The sequence below is a fragment of the Marmota flaviventris genome, chromosome 9 (assembly GCF_047511675.1).
Source record: "Marmota flaviventris isolate mMarFla1 chromosome 9, mMarFla1.hap1, whole genome shotgun sequence".
Lineage (NCBI taxonomy): Eukaryota > Metazoa > Chordata > Mammalia > Rodentia > Sciuridae > Marmota > Marmota flaviventris.
This window is the reverse complement of record NC_092506.1, coordinates 119,192,877-119,220,377: the sequence shown is the minus strand read 5'-3', so window position 1 is coordinate 119,220,377 and position 27,501 is coordinate 119,192,877.

The window sequence follows — 27,501 nt, the reverse complement described above, 5'->3', positions numbered from 1 at the left end:
CATTGCTTCCCTGAGGGTTGTCTCTCCTCCCACCCAAATCCACAGCCAACACAATGTTTTAAATTCTTCCCCCATATTTATCAGAGCAATTTAGCTCTCCTACTGACTACTCTAGCAACACACTTAAAATCATCCTGATTTGGAGAATGGGCAAGATCTTCTCCTCAGTACAATCCTAACCCTTAAAAAGCATGAACAGCAGTTTTCTTATTTTTTTTACAGATTTTTAAAATTGTTTAAATTATTTTTTATTGTTTTTAGATATACAATACAGTAGGGTGTATTTTGACATGTTATACATATATGAGGTACAACCCATTACAATTTTGATTCCATTCTTATGATGTGAAGTTGCACTTGTTGTGTATTCACATATGAGCATTCTATTGTCATATGTGAATACACAACAATTCTACTGATTCATTCTACTGTCTTTCCTATTCCTATCACCCTCCCTTACCTTCATTCTCCTTTGTCTAGTCCAATGAACTTCTATACTTCCCTTACCTACCCTCCCTTGTTATGTGTTAGCATCCACATATCAGAGAGAACAGTCGGCCTTTGGGTTTTGGGGGCTACCCTATTTCACTTAGCATGATAGTCTCCAGTTCCATCCATTTACCACTAAATACCATAATTTCATTCTTCTTTAAGGCTTAGTAATATTTCATTGTGTGTATGCATGTGTGTGTGTGTGTGTGTGTATAATTTTCTTAATCCATTCATCTGTTGAAGGGCACCTAGGTTGGTTGCATAGTTTCATTATTGTGAAATTGAGCTACTATAAACATTGATGTGGCTATGTCACTGTAGTATTCTGATTTTAAGTTCTTTTGGTATATGCTGAGGAGTGGGATGACTGGGTCAAATGGTAGTTCTATTTCAAGTTTTCTGGGGAACCTTCATACTGTTTTCCAGAGTAGTTGCAACAATTTGCAGCCCCACCAACATTGTTACTTGTTTTATTTATTTATTTATTTATTTATTTATTTATTTATTTATTTATCTATCTATCTATTTATTTATTTATCTATCTATCTAACTGTTTGTTTATTGGTGCTGGGGGCTGAACTCAGAGGCACTTGACCACTGAACCACATTCCCAGCCCCATTTTATATTTTATTTAGAGACAAGGTCTCACTGAGTTGCTTAACACCTCACTTTTGCTGAGGCTGGCTTTGAACCCGCAATCCTCCTGCCTCAGCTTCCCAAGCCACTGGGATTACAGTTGTGTGTCACCACACTGGTGTTGCTTGTATTCTTGATTTTTGCCATTGTGACTGGAGTGAGACAGAATCTCAGTGTACTTTTAATTTGAATTTCTCTAATTGCTAGAGATATTGAGCATTTTTTCATATATCTGTTGACCATTTGCATTTCTTCTTCTAAAGTGCCTGTTGAGTCTCTTTGCCCATTTATTGTTATTTGTTTTGTTTTATTGTTGTTATTGTTTTTAATAATTTGTATATCCTGGAGATTAATGCGCTGAGGTATAGGTGGTAAAGATTTTTTTTTCCCATTCTGTAGGCTCTCTATTTATATTCTTGATTGTTTTCTTTGCTGTGGAGTAGACTTTTAATTTGATGCCATCCCATTTATTGATTCTTAATTTTACTTCTTGTGCTTTTTACTCTTATTGAAGAAGTCTGTTCTTGAGCCAACATGATTGAGAATTGGGGCTTAATTTTCTTCTAGTAGGTGCAGGGTTTCTGGTCTAATGCCAAGATCCTCAATCCACTTTGAGTTTTATACAGGGTGAGATATAGGGGTTCAATTTCAATCTACTATATATGGATTTCCAGTTTTCCCAACGCCATTTGTTGAAGAGGCTATCTTTTCTCCAATGTATGTTTATGAAACCTTTGTCCAGTATGAGATAACTTCATTTATGTAGGTATGACTCTGTGTTCTATTCTGCTCCATTGATCTTTGATTCTATTATTTTGCAATGCTGTTTTGTTATTATAGCTTTGTTTTGTTTTTGTTTTTTTGTTTTTTTTTTTAATTACACCTATGGTGAGGCCTTCCTAATTTTTCTTGTTTCTCCTTAGCTGTCCATTGAAATCCCTACCAGACTTTCAAAAGTTTTTAAAAATAATCAATGCAGTCATTTAGTCAATGATAAGTAGATGAGAAAGAGAAATGTGTTGATGTAGATACATATATTTACTTTGACCACCTGAGTTTTTTCCCCCAATTCTTATTGGTTTTACAATAATTCTTAAAAGTATTTATGAGGATATGTATACAGACTAGAAAAGAAATAGAGATGTATATTCATCTCTCCCATGTTAAGCAGACAAATAATATAATAAAAATACTTATGATTTCATAATTAACATTATAAACTGCTGAAATTCATCACTGTATCCTTTTTTCTTTTTAATTCTTCAATATTCTGCAAATTCTAATGAATTAGCCATGGTCCAGGACATGTTCCCAACCATGTGATGTGTCTGCACCAGAACTGAGAACCCCTTTGTATCAGCAACTGCTCACAGACCTGCCCCAAATGAGTTCCCCCACCTCCTTTCCCTTCACTGCAGGGTCTCACTGTATAGAAAAGTCATTCCAAATATCCTACTAGTTCTAACAGTGCATTTTTATCTTGATTGTGGCTCTGAGTAGCCCTACAGGTTATAAGAGTCCCATATGTAAAATTACTCTTCAAAGTTTGAGCAAAGATAAGCTCCAGAATGAGAATTTCCTTCCAGAATATAAACTTGCTTATGAAAATGGCTATCAACTTTATTCTTCCAAAATTTCAGTCATAATAGATTTTTAAAGACTGGGGATATTTTACAGATTGAAAAAGACTGAAGAGACATAATAGATCAAAGTGATACGTGATTAATCCTTTACTGGAGGAAAAACAATGCTCCAAAGGACATTACACATTTACAAAATTGTAATACAACTGTAAAATTTAAGTTTTATGTTAAAAGTCAATTTACTGAAATATAACATTTCTGTGGGTACAAAAGAGACTATTTTTTCCATAGTAAATACACAATGAAATATTTTATGATTAAAGGTACATGGTGTACTGTATGAAGTTTATTATCAAATAAAACTTTAGTTAGAAGGAAAGGATGTACATATCTAGAGAGACAAATGAGTAAAAAAATTAAAATAAGTGAATCTGCAAGTATTTTTGTATATGGATATAGCATAATTTGGCAGAGTAAGTATATACATGAAATTCCTTCCTATTTTTGCAACTCTCTATAACTTTGAAATTATTTTCAAAAAAAAGTTTTTAAAAATGACCCATTGATCCTGTCCCCATATTTCACTCCCACTTTAGCTTCTCTGACTTTACTTCTCACAGCTGCAAGCATTACCAGCAGCCCTAAATGCCATGACAGATCTGCCAATGAGTCTAGCTAGGGAGGGATAGGAGGGGTAAGGGATGAGGATGAGGCTGGAACTGATGTATAAATAACCCAATGCATCTTTGAGCTGCTATGCAAAGAAAGAGATTGAGAGTCCCCCATCACTTCTAGGGGATGGGAAAAGAATCCTGTGGGGGGGGATAAAAACAAAAATGAGAAGATTTGATTTTGAACTAGACTTAGTATGTACTTTTTGTTTTTGTTTTTGATGACCAAAGTCACAGGTCTCAACAACACTTATGAGAAATTTATGGCCCTGGAGTGGTTCCTGTAGTGGAGTCTCCTGTGTGCCACCACCCCACACTGCAGGTGGGGTCTGAGGAACAGGCAGGCAAAGTACACATCTGTGACTTTTAGGGGTTGAGCTCTCCTCTTACAACTGCACTTCTCTCTGTCATCTGAGATTCTCTCTTCTTGAAATGCATATTCTCTTGTCTTTCTTCCTCTAAACTACTAAATGGTCGAAATGTGGTTTATTATTCATGTCTGCATGCCTGGGTCCAAACAGGTGTAAAAAAAAAAGAAAAGAAAAGAACTGTAGGGTCAATGGATGGACCAGACACTGTGGCACAGATATAGGACAAGGTTATGATTAGGATCTGGAATGTCCCCCAAAACCTCATGTGTTGAAAGCATGGTCCCCAATGAAGCAAGGTTAAGAGGTGGCCTTTAGGAGATGATTTGACCATTGCAGTGCTAACCTCATCAGTGGATTAATTCATTTGATGGAATGATAATATGAATGGACTACTGCCTGGTAACTGTAGGGAGATGGGACATAAATGAAGGAAGAAAGTCAGGGTGGGGAGAGGTGCCCTGTAAGGGTTTGTTTTCTCTCTGGTCTCTTCCTTCCTCTCTATTTTTCCTGAATGTAGTCTGCCTCTTGCCCCTTGCTGCTGTGCCACTGAGGCTTATTTTAAAATGGACATGTTTTCTTTTCCTCTTCTCCCTTTCACCCTTCGTAACCTCATACTCTCCAGAGATACAGGATTACCCTTTTGCTGTCCTGGCAGAATTATCTGTCTTGGAGTACATATGCCCACCATTGGAATGAAGTAATTCAAACTTCAGAAATGGTGTCAGAAGATCTAAGAAATGGCTATCTCCCAAATTAACAAGTGAATCACAATCCCCCCACCCTCACACACAGGGAACACCTGGAATTAATCCATCTTTAAAACCCTCTGTTTTCCTTGATGGACAGAATCACATCCTCTGGGACAGGAGTTCCCTGTGTTTCTCCTTTGCTAGCAAAGCAATAAACCTTCTTTTTTCCTTTTTCTCAAAACCGTGTCCACATTGTTGAATTGGCATCAGGGACAAAGACCTAGATTTTAGTAACACCATGGGCTGAGCAACTTGCCTTTTCCATGTTTTTTGTTATAGTATTTCTTCCATGGAGCTGGCAGGCAATGGACTGAATCCTCTGAACTTGTAAGCCAAAATAAATCTTTCCTCCTCTAAGTTGTTCATATTAGGTATTTTGGTCACAGTAATGAAAAAATGATTCCCAACAGCACCTCAGTCATGAAGAGAGCAGAGGATTCAGCCTGCTCAGCTGAGCCATCACCAGCAAGTTTATGCCTTCCTAAATATGTTGCTTCCTCCAATTAATTGAGGCCCACAATCCCTCTTATCTCCCACTAGGCAGCTGCCTTTCAGAGGAGAGAACCTGTTTGCTACCTGAGCCTCAGACTCTCTGAGCAAGCATCTCAGCTGGACAACCCCTTCAGGGCAGATCATTTGATAGATACTGTAGAGACACTCCTGTGTGCTGGTGCTCTGAACTGGGGCTAGATGCTAGTCCAATTGAATCCCACCCAAACCAAGGTCTCCTGAGGAACCTTCCAAAACCCACATGCCCTAATTTATCCCCCCCACACACAATGACCACCACCTGCCACTCAGTGGTCATCACAACACTGCTTGTTTTCTTGTGTGACTTGAAAGGCTCACTACTGTGTAGGTTCTCTGGATGTGCAGCAACAGAATGTCTACTGAAGGCCCCACAGGGAAGGCTGACTGAGGAGGCTGAGAAATTGAGATTCCTCTCCTTAAGACTTCCCAAAATCACACCATGGTATAGATTAATAGATGTTCCCTACAAAGCTCCAGGAGTTCAAGCATGAGAAGACAAAGTAAAGATGGAGAAAGCCTGTCTCTACTTCCTGTATCTGTTCATGGCCAACTTTGCCAAGAAGCAGAGGGAGAGATAGGCTTAAGAGAAAAGTTGACTCCAGGAACTTCCAGAGCAGAAAAAAAAAAAAAAAAATCCCCCACTATACCAAAAAGATCTAGTCAGATACTGCCTAGAAGAGTGGGCAGCAGCCAACAAGACTCATTGGATTCTTTCTGGAAATCTTCTCAACCCCAGCCTCATATACACACATGCTCATAAATATTACACCCAAAGAATCCACATGAGTGTAAAACACAAGTGCATATCAGGCCTTTGTGGCAGACTGTATCTCACCTAGCTAGATTGATCTCCTTAGTCAAGATGAAAATCACAAAACATACAGGCCACCCACACATACTCATTAACAACCTCTCTGGGCCTCAAACATGATAAACACTGTGTCTACATCAGTGAACCAGCCTGACAAGGAGCAGACAAGATAAGGATACCATCCTGTTCACAGAGCTGAGGGCTTTGTCTACCCAAGGTGCAAAAAACCCTGTGAAAGACAAAAGCCACACTGTGAATGAGATTCCAAAGGGAAGAATCTACTTAAAAACTCCTGCAAACCAAAAAGATGCAAACTGAATGGCCAAGACTTAGAATCCAAGGATGGATCCAGCTTTGCAATATACACAACAGAGTGTCACCTTTCAGGCTTTGGGAAGGAGTAGAAATGCTTTGTATTTGCTACTTTCATTGTTTTGAACAGTCAGTCTTTTTTTCTTTGCAGGAAATCTCTGACACCATTAAAATGCTAGCCATCATTTTAAATGGAAGTTGTTCATATCCCAGTCACAACCTTCTCAATACCCTGCCCCCATCTCTCTCTCTCTCTCTCTCTCTCTCTCTCTCTCTCTCTCTCTCTCTCTCTCTTACACACACACAGAGCAATCTGTCCAGCCCTCTCTGTACTGACAGATTTGGGGAAAGGAGCAAGACCCATTCCCAAAAACAAACTACCTGCTATGGTTTAGATGTGGTATCCCCCAGAAGCTCACATGTGAGACAATGAAAGACAGTTTGGAGGAGAAATGATTGGACTGTGAGAATCTCAAACTAATCTTAATTCCCTGATAGGGATTAACTGAGTGGTAACTTAAGTGGTAGACTATGACTGGAGGAAGTAGTTCATTGGGTGCAGGGCTATGGGGTACATATATACTTTGTATCTGGAAAGTGGAGTCCTTCTCTGCTTCTGATCACCATGTGAGCTGCTTCCCTCTGCCACACTCTTCCACTATGATGTCCTGCCTCACTTTGGGCCCCAAGGAATGGACCCAGCCTTCTGTGGACTAAAACCTCTGAAACCATAAGCCCTTAAATAAACTTTTTCTGCTCTAGTTATTCTGGTTCGGTCCTAGAGTCACAGCAGTGAAAAAGCTGACTAAAATACCACTCAAAAACTAATTAGAACAAATAAAATTTAAAAAAAAAAAAAAAAAAAGTTGGGTGTGAATTTGTCCAAGAACCCTGCTGAATGTGGCCAAGGGTGATTCTTCTATTCACAGAGCTCTGACTTTCCTACAAAGGTCTAATCAAGCTCAGAATCTGACTGTAAAAATGAGGTGATTGGGAAAGATAAGGAACTTGACATAGGAAAAAGATTCTGTAAGACTCCCTTATTTGGGAGTTCTCTGGAGAATGGAATCTGTGAGAGATAAGGGAAGTTGAACAGGTAAAGAAGTAAAGCCAATCTGTGATGCAATTGTGAGGGGGCCTCAGTAGACTCCCTGGTGAATGCTAGCATCAGTGGATGACCAGCTCTTCTCAGTTCACAGGTGTTGGAACCCAAAGTCCCATACCCAGGAAAACCTGTGTCCAGCAAACTGAGATGACTTGTTACTCTGAAAGCAAGCCTGCTCCCTTAGAATCCTTTCCACTGAAATGAAGTGGCCACATCTCTGTACTAAAGCATTGCCTTAATCCTTGTGCACAAATTGCACCCAGGAGAGTGTCAGATTTGGGCAAGGCAACTTCCTTCAGCCATGGTCATTCTGAGAGAGGGATTAAGCTATAAAACACCAGGTGGGGGAATGATTTCCTATGTCCTAAATGGAACATGATATTGCACCCCAGTATCTTTTGCCCTAGAATCTGCTTGTTTCTGTAAGGTCAGACACCTATGATCAAAAGGAGGCAGATTAAAAGCTGCTGAACAAGGCTTTATTGAGGTATGCTCCCGGGTGAGACCCTCCAGTCCAACAGAGCGGGTCTGGGGAATCGTGCCCAGGCTTAGCAGGATTAGAATTTTATTGGGCTTAGGGCAGGAAGGGAGGGCTTGGGACAGAAAGAAAAAAAAAAGTTTTTAGAGTCCCTTGTCCTCCTGGGATTGGTGGGGGTATCTTGCTGAGATCCATGTCCTTCCAGGATTGGTCAGGATATGCCACTGATTCACAGGTGGTTATAAGGCACCATCACTGCTTGTCTGTTGGTGCCTGATTGGTTGTTCTTTTGCGCACGCGGGTTGCCTGGTGCTTTCTTCTCTTAGTCACCTCAAACCAACATAACAGTTTCATATAGTGAATTAATATTTTTTTGTATATGGGTATTCCAGGGTTCTGCTGGTATCCTTCCCCCAGGATACTTACAAAGAGAAGACTAGTAAGATGACTATAGCCTTCTCACTTCCCCCAAATCCAGACTGCAGCTGGTCTTGAGACCTTCATTGTCTCCTTTCTCTTCTTCCCCTTGGCTAGTCTTAGAGGCTTACCTGGTAGAACAACACAGACCCACATTTCTGAAGGATCTTATTCTGGTCACTATGTCCTTCTCAGACCATGGTTATTGCCTTTTTTTATTTACTGTTGAGATTGGCAGTGATGCACTAAGAGATACCCCAACTGGCCACCTAGATGTGCTGTTACTAGTGTGTGAACATCACATCCACTTCCTGATAATGAGGTACCTTTACTCCAGCCAGCTATTGCTTGTTTCTTAATACAAGGAGTCTGAAATGAGACTTTTGGTCTAATATGATATAGTACAGGATTCACTGTTCGCAGATCAAATAGTATGTTAGACTTTAAATAGTGGTGCTGGCCAGTATCCTATGGTTTTAGTAGTATCCTTTTTGATGCTGTGACCAGAAGACCTGAAAAGCACAATTAAAAGAGGAAAAGTTTATTTAGGGGCTCATGATTTCAGAGGTCTCAATCCATAGACCGTTGACTCTGTTCCTGGGGCCTCAAGGTGAGGCCAAACACCATGGTAGAAGAATATCATGGAGGGATGTGGCTCAAGACATCACACCAGTAAGCAGAGAGAGAGAGAGAGAGAGAGAGAGAGAGAGAGAGACTAAGCTCAGCTCACCAAATTTAAACACCAAAAGTGTGCCCCCAGTGACCCACCTCCTCCAGCCACACCCTACCTGCCTACAGTTACCATTCAGTTAATCCCTGTGAGGGGATTAATTTACTTCACCTCTAAATCTTCCTACATTGTCTCACAAATGAGCTTTTTGGAAGACTCACATCCAAACCAAAATACCTAAAATCACAGACAAACCTCATTGTCTTAGTCCATTTGGGCTGCTTTAACAAGATAACAACAACTGGGTAACTTATAAACATAAATTAATTTCTCATAGTTTTTAAGTCTGGAAGTCCAAGCCCAAGGCATCAACAGATTTGTTGTCTGGCAAAAAAAAACACTATCTAGTTTATAATTGGCACCTTCTATCTGTCTTCTCCTGTAGTGAATGGGGTGAGGAAGTACTTTGGGACCTCTTTTATAAAGGAACTAATCTTATTCATGAGGGCTTCATCCACATGTCTTAATCATATCCTAAAACTCCATGTCTTAATGCCATCCCATTAAGCATTAGGTTTCAACATATGAATGTTGGAGGACACAAACATTTAGACTTTATCACTTGCTTAGAATATATGGATTCCACTCATGATAATTTTTTTTCCCTTTTTGATTTATAAAGGGTACAAAGTAATCAATCTACCTCTGAGGTGTGTAAGCCTCTTCAAGTAATGGTTCCATATCAAGAGCTCTATCAGTCTTTGTTGCTACTATATTGGATAAATGCCAGAAAAAGCAGCTCATTGTGCTTAGTGAGTTGAAGCCCATGCTTTTGTTCCACACATAACCTTCATTCCTGACATCCCAGCTACTCTGCTCAGCACCCACTGGCCTAGCCCTGAAATGGCCAATGTTAGAGGCTATTTGATATCATCTGAAGACATCATTCTTTCCTTCTTAACTTTCTGTGCCTCTTAGGTCATTGATGCTCCTTGGTAGAGGTTAGTAGATTATCTCCTCCAGACTTCCTGTTCTTTTCTTATATTTCTTCTTCCTAGCTTCCAAGCAACCAGCTAAGTACCCACCACTGAGGTCATTTATATTCATGACCTCTCTACCTTCCGCACAAGTAGATGGCCAAGCATATTACTTAAAATATTTCCTTGTGGAAGAGTTTCCTATCACTACTGTCTTAAGAACACCCAGAGTGGTCATATAGTGTATCTATGGTCCTTTTTGTCTTGTATTCACACAAACCTTTGTGAACCAAGCTTGATCTGTTTCAGACTCTATCAAGTGGCCACACAGGACTGCCCACAAAACTGTAGCTGTGACCTGGAAGAGATACTGAAGCAACATAGACGACAAGGAGGTTCACCTTGCCATGTAGCTCCCTAGCATCCTCTGGCCCTGCTCTCACCTGATGCTGGATGTACCATGCTTGTACCACATTGTAATCTAGATCACAATGGATGCTGCTAGATTTACCTGACCCTATGACCTAGTGGGTTTGAGGGGAGGGAAAAAAAAAAAAAGAAAAGCCTGCTACTGTAAGTCATCCTGAAAAGTCCTGAAAAGAATTTTCAAATGTATATATAATTTTCTGCTTTTGAATGAAATGTCTTTGGGCCCAAACTCTTGGTGTCTCCAGGGTGATTTTTTTATTGCAACTTGTACTGAACCACATATAGCACCTTTCCAAGGACCACACTTAGTAGTAGTGGGAGCAGGATTTATAGGTGTGGAATATACTCCCTGAGAATCCAAGGAAGGCTGCTAGGGACTGTGTTCTTTCTTGGTTCTGGTAAGTACAACATGCAATAAATTGTTTATATATTTTGGAGAGAATACTTGGCATATCCCAGGACTCTCTATGCCTGAAAATCTTTCACTTGTGTGCAGTTCCCCTTTTTACTTATGTATTTTGTATTATTTTAATAAATCATCCTCTGAGTACTCCTCATAAAGTGTAAGCTGGTGGCATTTTCAGTTTATCTATTTTACAATGCTCACTTCTCTGAGCCTCTCAACACTTCTTCTATCATATGCTTTAGAAGTTCTGTCACTTATACTTCTCTTAATATGGACCATCACTTTTCCCAAAAATTCTAGACAATCTGGCAGCATATTAGTACAATTTCCTGATGTCTGTGCCCTGATATTAAATTCTAAATCAGGAGAGTTTGCTCCTACATCAATAAGTTCACCCTTATCCAACTTTGTATTCAATGCTCCTGGATCCAGTGCATTCAGATTCAGTCCAGAGGTCTCAAAACCTGCCAGTGCATGTTGGCTGGCCTAGAAGCTACTTTGACATACAGTGGCTTTCTTTCTTAGTCAGGCTCAACGTGTACATGCTGTGACTTGACCCTGGTTATTGTCTTGGTGGTCATGAGGAGAGATAGAGAGAAATCATTGGGCAAGTTCTATCTTGAAAGGCAGCCATCTTCAATAGTATCTTCAAATTATAAGCCTTTTTCTAGGAAGAGGGCTAATTACTATAGGTCTGGGGATTCAGAGGAATCTGGTATTTAATATTTCAAAGGCACTGACATAATGTACCCACCTGCAGCATCAAGTCACCACTCTTTCTGAACATGGCTATGAACGTGGAGAAAAAGACCTTCAAAAGTTGAGATTTCCAATTACTCTAGATTTCTGATGCTCATGGAAAGTCTGGGTCTGATCTTCAGCTTCTCCTGCCCTTTTCTGAAGAAAGGAGATCTCTACAGAGCTGAAGAGATGCTCTGGTTTTCCCAGTCTGCCTTATTGGTAATTTAACCCCCACCTGCTTTTTATCATTTTTCTCTAATTTGTTGAATGCTCACAACAAGAACCATCTAGTTCCATAGTCCTTAATAATCATTATTCCCCTAAACACCTCAAATACCTGAAATGGATATTTCTAGTAGATACAAATGCACTTATTAAAGCAATTCTTTCCATAGTTTCCCACTCCAAATCATCATTCACAAAAGTCTTAAAAACTGCACTCCAACTGCAAGCCAAGAACTATTCATGCTCCATCTACCACCAGCAAGGGAGCTTTTGTTGTCAGCCACCTGCGGGTAATGCAACTCCAAAATTCAATTTTTTGGTCTGTATCCTAAGGTCACATTATGTACAATTGATGAGGGGGGTTGTATCCCCAGAATATAGCCTCTGATCCACTAAGATATACATGCAAGAGATTTATTGAGAAAGGCTCTCAGAAGGACACCCAAAAGAGATGAGGGAAAGAGCATTGGGCAGAAGCAGTGGTTGAAATGAGATGCAGCTGCAAGAGACTTCAGCCAGCCTGAACAGGCACACTGGAGCTGTTGTGGCCTTCAGAGAGTCCTTAGTGAGGACTGGAAGTAGGCCTTTATGGAACCGAATTCACAAATTATGGGATGCAGCTATTCCCAGATGGGGGAAAAGCTTCGATGGGGAATTGCTTCCTTCAGATGAGGGTCATTGTGAGATACCAACAGCCAACACTTTTGAAATAAATATGAGAGTCCTGAAGGGCTCCAGGCACTGTAACGCAACATTCCTTCATGGAGGTGCTATAGTCAGAAAGTTAAATGCTTTTCCCAAATTTAAGTGTGTAATGGGGAAGATGAAAATGTCTGGAGTATTTGAATCAGACACAGATGAATTCCTATCTTAAATCTTCTAAATGAAAGAAAAAAAAAGAAGGAAGAAAAGGAATTAAAGAAGAAAGAAGGCTAATTACACCTATGACTCTGGATTGCTGTTAAGATTCAATACGTACATAAGTTTATTAATAGCCTGTTTTTGTCAGAGCCACATCTTGCTCTCATAAAGCCCTAAATACACTGAGAGTATATAAAGAAAGAGACAAAAACTCTCAAAGAGAACAGTGATGAAATATGTGGTAAGCTTCGGAGCATAGAACAGGGAACATGGACTGAACCTGAGGGCTTCTGAAACTTCCAAGGAAATGCTGAGAAAATTCCTATAAAGAGCCTGGGATTCATTAGGTTCTCAATAAATGAAACCTAAGGATGACATGATCCAAAAATCACTGGGCTGACTTTCTCTTAGCTTTACCTGTCTCTTGGGATGTTAAACATGGCCCTCGTGTGCATCTGGCCTCCAGGCAGCCGGGGAGACACACCATGGGTGGCTAGTCTTGCTCTTTGGTACACCACATCTGTCCAAGATGGGCTGAGACAGATGGTCTACAGGGGATGCTCAGACAGCTCACAAATGCAGGTCTGCAGGAAGCAAGGCAGTGCTATTGCTGGCAGGCTTCCAGGAAAAGAGAACACAGAGCAGATCTGGCCTCACCCCTCTTTCTGCAATGGCTGCCAGGGATGGAGTGGGTGAGAGTGACTGTGTGGGAGTGAGTCACAGCAGCCCTGAGGGACACCAAGCTTCCTAGGAATGAGGAGACAACAGGAGTATGATCCCTTGTCAGGCACAGGAAGTTTGATAGTGTGTTTGCACTAAAATAGCAAAATGTTATAAAAAGAGAGATTCAGTTCCTCCACCCGCCAAGGAAGCTGATGTACCCTAGGGCATGCAGTTTCTAGGCTTCAGGAGCAAGCTGGCAGTAGCTGTGGGAGGAAGGGCTGGAGGGGGCCCCAGAAGATAGAGCTGTGTAATTTCCCAGGTATGTCCCAGAGATCCAGCCTGGAGTTTTCTCCAGGGCCACCTGCAGAGCTGTGCCAACACTTTTGTTCCTGACACCACCCTCCTTAGCACTCCATGAAAATGTGTTTCTTTCTTAGAGTGCCACTCACTCAGCTGTTGGATTTAGAAAGGGATCCAGAGGTATAGAAATGAGTCAGAAAGTGTGAGTCAGGCTGCCCAATGTGCACCTGTTTTATACTACAGGCCAGCCCTTGACAGCATGGTAAAATTTGTCCCTGACACTCCCTCTGGCCTCAGTACTGCCCTAATGTTCCTTCTGCCCAAGCCTATGCCCAGCTAATGCCAGGTATGCAGGATCAACTTAGGGAAAGTAAACTGAGACCTGAATGATGAGAAATCAGCCACGCAGGCATCCAAAGAGAAATATGACTTGAAGGGAGATTCAAGGCCATGAGAAAGCTTGATGTAATTGCAGCATGGAAAAAACACCTGGTGGCTAAAACAAAAGAGGGGAGACAGATGGAAGTGAAGGGGCAGGTGGGGTTTGGGCTATACAGCATTTGGAGGTAATGGCAGAGAATTTGGATTTAATCTTAAATGATACCTGAAAGATTTAAGCTAGGAATATGTAGGAAAGGTGGAAATGTCTGGAAGGCAGATCAGATCTGATGTAAAAATGAGGAATGAAACCAAATCAGAGCCACTGAATGGACCATCATCTTGCATACAGTCAGAAATGGGAAACTAACTCCCCATAGAAACTGAAGCAAAGGTGAATTTGTGTCAGGTGAGTGGTGCCTAATGCCTCCTATTTCTTCTCCTCTGGGCAGTAGATCACAGTGGTTACTCAGGTACCCTCCTGAGTCAGATCATTTGATTAAAACCAGATTCTGCCACTTGCTGAAGTAAACATGCCACCTCAAAATATGCCAAATTGGTATATTGATTATTTCAAGTTTAGATCACCTGAGGAAATACAACTGTAGAAGGGGCCATTTAGACTGTTTTTTTTTTCCTACATGCAGCAAGTTATAAAGATTCTTTTGGGAGGAATGTCCTTCACAAACCAAGGCAAGAAAACTTTAAGCCCCAGAGATTGGTAACTGCGACTATAATGAACTTGAATGAACTCATTGGAGTAACTCTTTTCTACTACCCTTTACAACCACCCATATTTTTCTTAATGACAACCCTAAAATTGACCTTAGTCCAGAGATCCATTTGTCCTGTCATTTCCTCCACAAATTTATTGTTCTTTGTCTAAAACATATAAAAGCATCTCACTCTTGTGAAAATTTCTGTGTATACATAAAATTCATACAAGTTGTATGCCTTTCTCTTGTTAACCATCATTGCATTCATTTGGTTCCTAGACCCAGTCAAAGAGCTCAAGGGTAGGCCAGGCACAGTGGTACACACCTATAATCCCAGCTCAAGGTCAGCCTGGTCAACTTAGTGATACCAAAATGTATCTCAAAAGAGAAAGAACCAACATGTAGCTCAGTGGAACAGTGCCACTGGGTCCAATCCCCAGGACTGGTGGAAAAAACAAAGAAAGAAACAAAGAGTGGACAAACTAAGAGTGTGTAGAGGGGATCGCTGTCTCTACTACACTGACTGTGAAACAACCATGAGTAAATTACTTAACCTTTCTAAGCCCATATTATTACTGTTTTAATACGTAAGCTATAGATGGTAGTTAAGTCCTAAGGGCATACTGATGGTTTACTAGGTGAAATGTCCAAGTTATTCAGAACAAGATACCTAGCTAAGTCATGATTAGTGACACATAAGAGTAATATTTTAAAGTATAACATAGGCATTGGTCATGTAGCCTACAAGCAATGCCTGCTTTGCTTACGCTTGCATTTTCAGAGATGAGAGATGGAATCAAGTAAGTGCTAAAGCAGGAGCTCAGGGTATCAGCAGGATAGATAGTCTGCCTGATGCCTGTTGACCAGTACAAAGGTGTCTCAGCTCTAGGAGGATCAGCATCCCAACATGGCTGAGATCAAGTCATAGTGAAGCAACACTGAATCACACATTCTAGGAGCAAAATACCTTCCAGACATGGCATGGCATATGCATCTTGTTTTCTTTTGTTCTTCCTCTGGAAGTTCTGTGTTGATGTTGTGCTTGTAGTAAAGATTTGCAAGGACTGCTTTTAATTGTAAGTCACTGAGTTTAATACACATTCTTAGCATTAGAACCTAAACTCCCAAATTCCAGCCAAATGAGGAATGAGAGACAGGTTTCTGATATTTTCTCAAATGTAAGGGTCAAATGGGCAAGGGTGTGGGAATAAGAAATAAGAAGAAACTCCATAAATAAGTGTTCCTCAGTGTAAAAACTGTGACAAAAAGCTCCATTCTTGTCCCCAGTGCCAATTCACAAGGACATAATTTTGAGAAAAAGGAAAAAGAAGTTTTATTGCTTTCCCAGCAAAGGAGAAACACAGGGGATTCCTGTCCCAGAGGCTTTGATTTTGCCCATGGTGGGGAACAGGGGGCTTTTAAAGAGATGAATCAAAGGCTACATTCTACCTGTTCTCAGTAGTAATATGTAATTCATTTGTTAATTTGGAAATAGTCTTTTCTTAGATTTTCTGGTGCCACCTCAAAGGACATCTGAATTCCTTCACTGCTGTAGTGAGTGGGTGCTCAAGGACAGATAACTCTGCCTAGGATGGGGAAGAAAGGTAATCCTGTTGAAAAACCAGCCTCTACCTCAGAGCAAAGCCTGTCCAAGAGCCTGACCACAGAGCACTCTTAGGCACATTCCCACCCTGCTAAGTTGTTTACCTACAAATAACAGGAGAGATCTGCTGAGCCAGGTGTCCCTGACTCAGTCAGGCTAGGTGGGGACCCATAGCAACCCCCTAGCAGCCACCAATCAGCATGAGACAGGGAAATACCTGGGATGCCAGATGACCCTCCCAGTAGTTTATGGTGTTCAGAAACCATGTAGTTCAGCATGAACACCCCTCTTGGCTTAAACCAATCAGTTCAAATGAATCCCCCTCTTGTAGTAACCAATCACGCCTACTCAACTTGTTCCCGCCAGTGAATGTGCTCATCATGTTTTAGAGTTGTTGTTTGATTTTCCCGTGGTGTGTGATGATTTGCTAAGAGATGCTATGATGTATGTGAAGTCCCTGCCTTCCCCAAAGAGTGTATAAAACTGCTGCAAACCCTGGGCCCGGGGCCTCTCAGTGTCACTAGTTGCTGTGTGCACACGGAGGACCGAGCTAGCTCGCAATAAACACCTTTTGCTGCTTACATTGATCTTGGTCTCTGGTGGTCTTTTGGGGAATCCCAAATTTGAGCATAACACTGTTTCCTCAATATTAGGGAGGGGAAGGGAAAGAAACATGTCCATCTTAAAAATAAGTCACAGTAGCAAATAAGTCACAGTAGCAAAGCAGCAAGGGCTATATTTAAAGCATAAAGTGGACCAATGTTACAAAACAACAAGATAGGAGTTCTCCCAGAAAAGAAGAACAAAGCCTACTGATAGTCCTCCATTCATATCACTGAATCATGCATGCTCTCAGAGCTGGAAGAGCTATTGCCAAGTAATGAAATATGAGATCTAAACATGATTGTGCCTCTGCTATATGACAGTTTCTTTCCCTTCTAATTGAAAATAATAATAATAATAATCATTACTTTCTCCAGTCTAGGAGAAATTTGGAGCATGATATGCATTTGTAAACAACTTAGAAAAGGCATATTCAATATTCTATTTCCAGTCCATCATGTAAAGAGTTTGGGAGGCATCACATGCATTCTCATAACAAGAGAAATGGTGAACTGAAAAACAACTCTCTTTAGATCTCTCAGAACATTGAGTCACAGGTAAAAGACTGCCCCAGTAACTAAAGATAGTGGTGGATACAGAGAATCACAGCTTACTGGGAGCAGAAGCCCAAGATAATATAGCAGTGATATACCTCATGCTTTGAACATAGCCCTTGCTTGCAGTTCTGCCATTGAGGTTTATTTTAAAATGAACATGTTATCTTTTTCTCTTCTCCCTCTCCCCTTCACTAACCTGCAAGGTGGAAAACAGGATTACCTTTTTTCCATTCTAGGTTAAGTTGTCTGTCTTTGAGCATATGCCCAACACAGGAAACAAGTAATTTAGACTTCAGGGATAGCTATCTCCCAAATTAACAAGTGAATCACAACCCCACCCCCACCTGTCACACGCGTGTGTGCGCGCGCGCGCACACACACACATACACACACAGAGTCTCTCTCTCTCTCTCTCTCTCTCTCTCACACACACACACACACACACACGCACACACACACACACGCGCGCGCACACACACACACACACACACACACACACGGAACACCTGGAATTAATCACTTCTTTAAAAACCCTCTGTTCTCCCTGATGGGCAGATTCATAGCCTCTGGGAACACCGCCCCCCATCTTCAAACTAATTCTTGCAATCAAATCAGAAAGATTTCAGAAAAGTTGTTTAGAAATTACTTTATTGGAGGGATACGTAAAGGGAAAGGGGAATTGCTCAAAGGAGAGAGTTGGATCCTCTCAGAGAGGAGAGGTGTTATGCTTGAACTCGGGACCCCCAAAAAGACCACCAGAGACCAAGATCAATGTAAGCAGCAAAGAGGTGTTTATTGCGAGCTAGCTTGGTCCTCCACGCACACACAGCAACTGGTGACACTGAGAGTCCCTGAGCCCAGGGTTTGCAGCAGTTTTATACACTCTTTGGGGAAGGCAAGGACTTCACATACATCATAGCATCTCTTAGCATATCATCACACACCTCAGGAAAATCAAACGACAATTCTTAACATTGATTAGCACATTCACTGGTGGGAACAAGTTGGATAGGGGTGATTGGTTAGTGCAAGAGGGGGATTTGTTTGAACTGATTGGTTTAGGCACTAATGGTGTACTTGCTAAACTACATGGTTTCCCAACATGTTATCAACCACCATAAACTATTGGGAGGGTCATCTGGCATCCCAGGTATTTTCCTGGTCCCATGCTGATTGGTGGCTGCTAGGAGGTTGCTATGGGTCCTCACCTAACCTGACTGAGTCAGGGACACCTGGCTCAGCAGATCTCTCCTGTTATTTGTAGATAAACAAGGGTATGTGCCTAGGAGTGCTCTGTGGGTCTTTCCAAGGACAAAGGTCATGCCCCCTTCCTTGGACAGGCTTTGCTCTGAGGTAGAGGCTGGTTTTTCAGAGGGAAATGTGCCTTTCCTGTGTAGCAGTGGTCCACTTTATGCTTTGAATATAGCCCTTGCTGCTCTGCCATTGCAACATTTTTTAAATGGACATGTTTATTTCTCTTCCTCTCTCCCTGCTCCCTCCTTATTTCTCTCCCTCCCTAATCTCAGAGGATTACAGGATTACCTTTATTCTCCATTTTAGGCAGGTTTATCTGTCCTTGAGTACATGTGCACTATAGGAACCAAGTAATCCAGATTTCAGGGATGGTACCAGAAGATCTCAGAAACGACTATCTCCCAAATTAACAAGTGAGTTACAACTTCAGACAGAGAACACCTGGAATGTAGCCTTGGAGTCAGAGTCATATCTATAAATGCCTCCTGTTCCTGCTGATGGGCATAATCCCAGCCTTTGGGTCAGGAGTCTCCTGTATTTCTCCTTTGCTAGTAAAGCAATAACCTTATTTTTCCTTTTTGTCAAACCGTGTTCTTGAATTGGATTAGCATTGAGGACAAAGATGGAGCTTTTGGCAATACCTGTACTCCAGTTTTATTGGGTATTCCAGAAAAGTTTCCAGAGAGTCCCACCTAGTTCCACTTCTTGGCTTTTGACTTGTCAGTCAGCAGGATGACAGACTTTCAATTCCCCACTACCATGACAACCTAGATCACTTTGGCCCATGGGGACTTGTTCTAGTTGGATTCTTAGCCTAAATTATTACATATTTTATAGTTAAGAAAAATTATGTTTATTTCCCTGAGTTTTGGGATCTGGTCTATGAAAAGGGTCACAAAAGTCTTGCCCTTCAGGTACTGTAAAGGACGATGGAAAAGCTCTGTAAACTCAACAAGCCAAAACAACCGTTTACCTGTCCGAGATTTTATTAGCAGGACCATAGCAGCCAGAGAGTAAGAAGAAGAGAAGGGGGTTGGGGGGGGGGGGGGGAGAGAGAGAGAGAGAGAGGAGAGAGGAGAGAGGGGGAGAGAGGGAGAAGGGGAGAGAGGAGAGATACAGAGAGGGAGAAGGGGAGAGAGTAAGAAGGGTAGAGTAAGGGAGAGAGGGAGAGTAAGAGAGTAAGAGAGAGAACACTGAACAGGGTATTGATATTATGGGCTTAACACAGGATGAGGAGGAGCAAGGCGAGTGGGCTGTTACTTCTTCATTGGCTGAGAGTTCGCGCCACTTCAGGGATTGGAGGTGCACCATTCAAACTTCGCATCATTCACAGGGATTGGAGGTGATGGTTCGCGTGCCTTCAGTGCGTCATGGACCAGAGCTCCCGGAAGAGAAGCACTCCAGGCGCCATCTTTACCAACAGGTACCATTGTCCATTTTATAGAATCATTCTCTTAACCTCATATTTCTACCATTCACATTAGTCTGTCCACTAACACTGGTAGGAACACTTAGAGTGTAAGTAATTAATTGCTAGAGTCTCAAAGTGAACTAGCATGAAAGTTAAATCTTTAAGAAAGAGGCAAAGATACTCTTCAATGGAAAAAGATAATTTTTTCAACATGTGATGCTGGAACAACTATATATCTGCATACCAAAAAAAAAAAAAAAAAGAATCTAGATACAGAACTTATATCTCTTGGAAAGGTTAATACAAAAGGGTCACAGATCTAAATGAGAAACACAAAACTCTCAAACTTCTAGAAGATAGCATAGAAGAAATTCTAAGAGACTTTGGATATGGTAATGATGTTAGATATGACACTAAAAGCACACTCCACTGTTAGGCTCATGGGACCTCAATAGACCTCCAGGAGTCGAGTTTGATGCAAGCACACAAGAGTCTTTATTGAGCCTGGACTCACAACTGATTCATATGCAGCAGTGCTGAGGAGTGAGTCCTGGCCCTTAGTTCAGTGAGGATTTATAGGCTTTGGAGGATACTCTATGCATCACAACATCACATAGCAAATCATTTCACACCGCAGGAAAATAAAACAACTCTTAACATTGATTAGCACATTCATTGGTGGGAACAAGTCAGGTAAGTTCAAGTGGTGGATACTTTAAACTGATTGGTTTAGGCCCCAAAGGGTTGCAAGACTGTATATGCTAAACTGTAGGGTTTCCTAATCATGTTATCAATCACCGGGAACTACTGGGAGGGTCGCCTGGTATTTCAGGTATCTTCCCTGTCTCACTCTGACTGGTTGTTACTATGGTTAGAAATTAGGCCTCAAGCATTCTCTGGTCTTTCCAGGTGCATTGCTGAGTCAAGGACATCTGGTCACCTAAGTTAGGGATATCTGGCTCCTCAGGCATTTCCGGTTATTCATAGACAAGTAACTCAGCAGGGTAGCTCTGTGCCTAAAAATGCTCTGTGGCTTTTCCAAAGACAAGGGTCACCCCCCTCCTTTGGATATGCCCTGCTCTGAGGTAGAGACTGTTTTTTCAAAAATGGAGTCACATCAGTTTCTCACCACAAAAGAGTAAATTGATATGTTGAACATTATTAAAATTAAGAACACTTGATCTGTGAAAGACACTAACAAAAGATGAAAATGCCTGCCACAAACTGAGATGAAATGCTTCCAAAATACTTTTTGATAAAGGACTTGACAAGGGATATGTAAAAATGAACAATTAAAAAACAAACATCCCAACAGAAAATGTTTAAAAGATCTAAACTGACATCTCATCAAAGAAGATATACAGATGGAGAATATGCATATGAAAAGATGATCAATATCATATGTCATTATGAAATTACAAACTAAAACAATAATGAGATGCTACTATATACCATCAGAATAGCTAAAATCCAAAACTCTGACAATGCTTAATTCTGGTAAGGATGAGAAGCAACAAGGACTCTCATTCTGAAAAATCAGCCTTTACCTCAGAGCAAAGCCTGTCCAAGGAAGGGGCATGAACTTTGTCCTTGGAAAGACCCACAGAGCACTCCTAGACACATTCCCACCCTGCTAAGTTGTTGTTTATCTACAAATAACAGGAGAGATCAGATGAGTCAGGTGTCCCTGACTCAGTCAGGCTAGGTGGAGACCCATAGCAACCCCCTAGCAGCCACCAATCAGCATGAGACAGAGAAATACCTGGGATGCCAGATGACCCTCCCAGTAGTTTATGGTGGTTGATAACATGTTGGGAAACCAGGTAGTTCAGCAGGAACACCCCTCTTGGCTTAAAGCAATCAGTTCAAATGAATCCCCCTCTTTCAGTAATCAATCACCCCTACGCAAAACTTGTTCCCACCAGTGAATGTGCTAATCATGTCTTAGAGTTGTTTTATGATTTTCCTGGGGTGTGTGATGATTTGCTAAGAGATGCTATGATGTATGTGAAGTCCCTGCCTTCCCCAAAGAGTGTATAAAACTTCTGCAAACCCTGGGCTCCAGGCCTCTCAGTGTCACCAGTTGCTATGTGTGTGCAGAGGACCAAGCTAGCTCACAATAAACACCTCCTTGCTGCTTACATTGATCTTGGTCTCTGGTGGTCTTTTGGGGGTCCCGAATTCGAGCATAACAATTCACTGATGGTAGGAAAGGAAAATGGTACTGCCACTTTGGAAGACAGTTTGGCAGTCTTTCACAAAACTAACCATACTCTTGCTGTATAACCAAATAACCATGCTCCTTTCTATTTACCTAAAGAATCAAAAACTTATGTACAAATGAAAACATGTTCATGAATGTATATAGCAGTTTTATTCATAATTGCCAAAACTTGGAGGCATTCAAGATGTTCTTCATCTAATAAACTGTATCCAGAGAATGGAATATTACTCAATACTAAAAAGAAATATTTAACAATAAAAAAAAAAAAAAAAAAAAACATGGAGGAGACTTAAATGCATCAATGCTACTCTGAAAATTAACAGTGGTCTACCTCATGCTTTGAATACAGCCCTTGTTGCTCTGCCACTAAACCTTATTTTTAAATGAACATGTTTTTTCTTTTCTTCTTCTTCTTCTCCCCCTCTCTAACCTGGGGGAAGGGAACAAGATTACCTTTTTTCCATCTTAGACCATGTTATCTGTATTTGAGCACACACCCACCAAATAAACCAAGTAATTTGAACTGCTGGGAAGGTACCAAAAGATCTAAGGAATGGCTATCTTACAAATTCACAAGTGAATAACAATCCCCCTACTGGGAATATCTGGAAGGGAGTCTTTGAATAGCTCTTTAAAAATCCCCCTGTCTTCTAGGACATGTGTCCCCTGTGCTTCTCCTTTGCTGGCAAAGCAATAAATCTTTTTTTTTCTTCCCCTTTCTCTCAAAATCATGTTATCCTTATTAAATTGGAATTGGGGACAAGGACAAAGATTTCAGTAACAAAAAGGCCACATACTATAAATTTCATCTACATGACATTCTGGGAACGAAAAAAAAACTATGAAGTCAGTAAAAAGATCTGTGGTTTCTAGAATTTAGGAAAAGAGAGGGAGTAATAATTAGGTGAACACAAGAATTTTAGGTCAATGAAACTATTATTTATAGTACAATAATGTTGAATAGAGGGCATTATGCAATTGTCAAAAATTCAGAATTGTAAAATACAAAGAAGAAACTCTATATCTCACGTTACAGTAAACTGTGAAGAGAAAGCGAGGAATGAGAGATGTGTAAGTGAGAAATGAAAGAAGAGACCAAGCAGAAATACACACAAGAGTTTATTTGTCAGAACTGACAAATAAACACCATCTCTCTATAGAGCAGAGAGAGGGGCAAAACAGGCTTGGGTTCTGGGACTTTTATAGGGCCAGAATCAGAGCCAGGTGGGTCCTAATGCTGGTTAGGGGTGGTGTTGGTATGAGGGAGTGGTGAGCCTTTCTCAGAAAGCCCTTGGACAGGAAAGCAAAACTTTTTTTTTTTTTTTTAAATGGCCATGCAGATGATAAGGAAGGAGCTTAGACAGTCTTATACCTATAGATGGCCCATTTAGCCAAGACTCTCTGCTAAATGGACTACTGGTAAGATTAACATAGCATGGGCCATGTCTTAAAGCACCAGTAACAGATACAAAGACAGAGACAAGAGAGGATCACTGAAACTAGGACAGAAACCTTTAAAACAGACAGATCTGCATGTACTGAGAAACTGATGTGACTCCATTTTTGAGAAACCAGCCTCTACCTCAGAGCAAAGCCTGTCCAAATAAGGGGGCATGACCCTTGTCCTTGGAAAAACCCACAGAGCACTCCTAGACACATTCCCACCCTGCTAAGTTGTTGTTTATCTACAAATAACAGGAGAGATCAGATGAGCCAGGTGTCCCTGACTCAGTCAGGCTAGGTGAGGACCCATAGCAACCCCCTAGCAACCACCAATCAGCAAGAGACAGGGAAAATACCTGGGATGCCAGATGAACCTCCCAGTAGTTTATGGTGGTCGGTAACATGTCATTCAGCACATACTCCCCTCATGGCTTTGAAGCCAGATTTAAAGATAGGTAGTCAGTGTAGTTAGGTAAATCGGGTCTAACATGGAGTAAAATCCAAAATGAAGGCCATGTTGAGAATGAAGTCCAGGAAAAGCAGAACAACTCTTGGAATGTTAATGTCCCCAAGGCCCAGAGCTCATCCCAAAGAAATGTTAATGAAACAGCTCCCACACACTTGAAGATGCTGACCCAAAAGTCCTTCCTTCCCAGATTACTTCTTTGGCCCACCTGTGCCCCACCCTTCGGGGCCTTCCCACCTACATTCCATCATTGAAAAATAACAGAACAAAGCACAGGAATGGGGATGAAGACCTTAGCTATAAAAAGGGGAATAGATTAGCCCTTCCATGGATTCCACCTCTTGGGTCCCCTTCTTCCTGTGGGAGAAGTCCTTTAATAAAGCTTTTACTTTCCACTCTCACCTTGCCTCGTCAAGCTTCTCTGGTGTTATACTTCAACATTGGGGAAGCAAGGACTCCTCACCCGTAAACAATGTCAACAGCTTAAACCAATCAGTTCAAACAAATCCCCCTCTTGTACTAACCAATCACCCCTACCCAACTTGTTCCCACCAGTGAATGTGCTAATCATGTTTTAGAGTTTTATGATTTTCCCACGGTATGTGATGATTTCCTAGGAGATGCTATGATGTATGTGGAGTCCCTGTCTTCCCCAAAGAGTGTATAAAACTGCTGCAAACTCTGGGCTCGGGGTCTCTCAGTGTCACCAGTTGCTGTGTGCACGGAGGACAGAGCTAGCTCACAATAAACACCTCTTTGTGCTTACATCGATCTTGGTCTCTGATGGTCTTTTGTGGGTCCCAAACAATTTTTTTTTCCATTTACTTTACCTTTGACAGACCAACTCCAACTTCAAGTTTGTATAATAATACAGAAAGCTATTCAAAAGTCAGATCAATATGGTGAAACATTATCTTAAACAGGCTTGTAACTGTAGGTGGCCCTTTCTTCAACTTAGTTTACCTCTGACAGGCCAACTATAATTGTAAGATTATATAAAAAAGAAATACAAAGAAGGACCACAAGATAGGAGCCCCAAAACTGTGGCCAACATATGGGAACCTTTAAATTGATCAGCCAAGGTCTTTCCCAAGAGACTACCTATAGGATCAATGTACTATTGGCCATGTCTTAAAAGGGGCAGTAACAGATACAACCAGAAAAAATTCCCAAACTCAAGGCCAAAAAACAGATGAGAACCTAGAACAAACCAAAAGAGAGTAAATATCCCTAGGTTCTCAACTCCTGCACCACAGATATCCCCACAAAGAGGGACCAGATGTTCCCATGAAGAGAACCAGATGTGTAGAATCAAAGTTCTTAGCATGAACATTGGGGGACTTACCAGAAGGCCTATGGTGTCTTGAATTTACTGAGTTCAGTTTCCTTGTTCTCAAAGTGGAACAAGATGGAGCAGACTATATAATTCAGGAAGACAAGGCAGGAGTTCCTGAAAAACCAGCCTCTACCTCAGAGCAAAGCCTGTCCAAGGAAGGGACATCACCTTTGTCCTTGGAAAAACCCACAGAGCACTCCTAGGCACATTCCCACCCTGCTAAGTTGTTTATCTACAAATAACAGGAGAGATCTTCTGCACCAGGTGTCCCTGACTCAGTGAGGCTAGGTGGGGACCCATAGCAACCCCCTAGCAGCCACCAATCAGCATGAGACAGGGAAATACCTGGGATGCCAGATGACCCTCCCAGTAGTTTATGGTGGTTGATAACATGTTGGGAAACCATGTAGTTCAGCACATACACCCCTCTTGGCTTAAACCAATCAGTTCAAATGAATACCCCTTTTGTACTGACCAATCACCCCTACCCAACTTGTTCCCACCAGTGAATGTGCTAATCATGTTTTAGAGTTGTTATTTGATTTTCCTGAGGTGTGTGATGATTTGCTAAGAGATGCTATGATGTATGTGAAGTCCCTGCCTTCTCCAAAGAATGTATAAAACTGCTGCAAACCCTGGGCTCGGGGCCTCTCAGCGTCACCAGTTGCTGTGTGTGCGTGCGGAAGACTGAGCTAGCTTGCAATAAACACCTTTTTGCTGCTTACATTGATCTTGGGTCTCTGGTGGTCTTTGGGGGTCCCAAATTTGAGCATAACATTCCCTGAAGCAAAATGAGCTTTGGCAAGGGCGGGGAGGATATCTCAGTCCCTCCCTTTACTTATAGGAATAGTTCCTCCTCCAGTTCCACCTGAGGCAAACTCTTTGGCAGTTAGCTCTCAACTACTTAGCTAGCCACCTTGCAATCCTTAGTATAGAAGTAGTATTTCTTGAAAAGCCAGGTTTGCCCAAGAAAGCTGGAGTGGGGGCTGTTCTCAGGTCCCATCTGGGTTGCCAAATTTGTTAGCAAAAGCTCAGTACTTTTTTCTGAAGGCCAGTCCAAAAACAAGGACATGATTTTGATAAAAAGAAAAAATGGTTTATTGGTTTACTAGCAAAAGAGAAATACAGGGAACTCCTATTCCAGAGGCTATGGGACATCAGTGGGAAGAGTTGTTTTTTAAAGAGGTGATTCAAAGGCTACATTCCATGAGTTTTTTGTTGGAGTTGTAATTTGCTTGTTAATTTGGGAGACAGTCATTTCTGAGATCTTCTGGTACCATCCCTGAAGTCTGGATTACTTGGTTCCTATAGTGGGCACGTACTCAAGGACAGATAAATCTGCCTAAATGGAGAAGAAAGGTAATCCTGTTTCCCCTGAGATTAGGGAGGGGGAGAGATAAGGAGGGAGCATGGAGAGAGGAAGAGAAATAAACTTGTCCATTTAAAAACTGTTGCAGTGGCAGAGCAGCAAGGGCTATATTCAAACCGCTGTTACAGTTCTAATGTGAAAATGTAAAAACTCTCTCTCTCTCTCTCTCTCTCTCTGTCAAACACACACACACACACACACACACACACACACACACATGTCACATAGTGCTTGGTGTGATAAGCAAAGAATAGTCTGAAAGATTCTTTTAGTAGGGTGGAATTGTGTTAGTTCTGAGAGCATAGCATATGGTTGGTAACAAAGACTGGACCAACTCCCAAGATGCCAAGAGTTTATTAAAGGTTTTCCAGAGCATAGGTACCATTACCCCATATCCACTCTAGTAAAAGTTAGAACATTTTGTGTTGTTGATACATTGGGGGATATCAAGCAAGTCAGCAACTAAGCTACACCCAGCACAGTGGAATTCCTCATCCTGAGCAATTCCAGTTGAAGCTTTGCTGACATGTCTTCCTTAGAGTATTATGAATTCATTGTATGAACAAGATCTGTTCATTCTGGTATCCCTGGAACCTGGCAAAAGATGGCTTATAAAAAGGATACTGTAAATGTTTGTGATTATTGAATTTTATAACCTATTTTTCTCACTTCTGCAATGGAAATATGGAATTAACTCCTGGAAAGGTAAAGA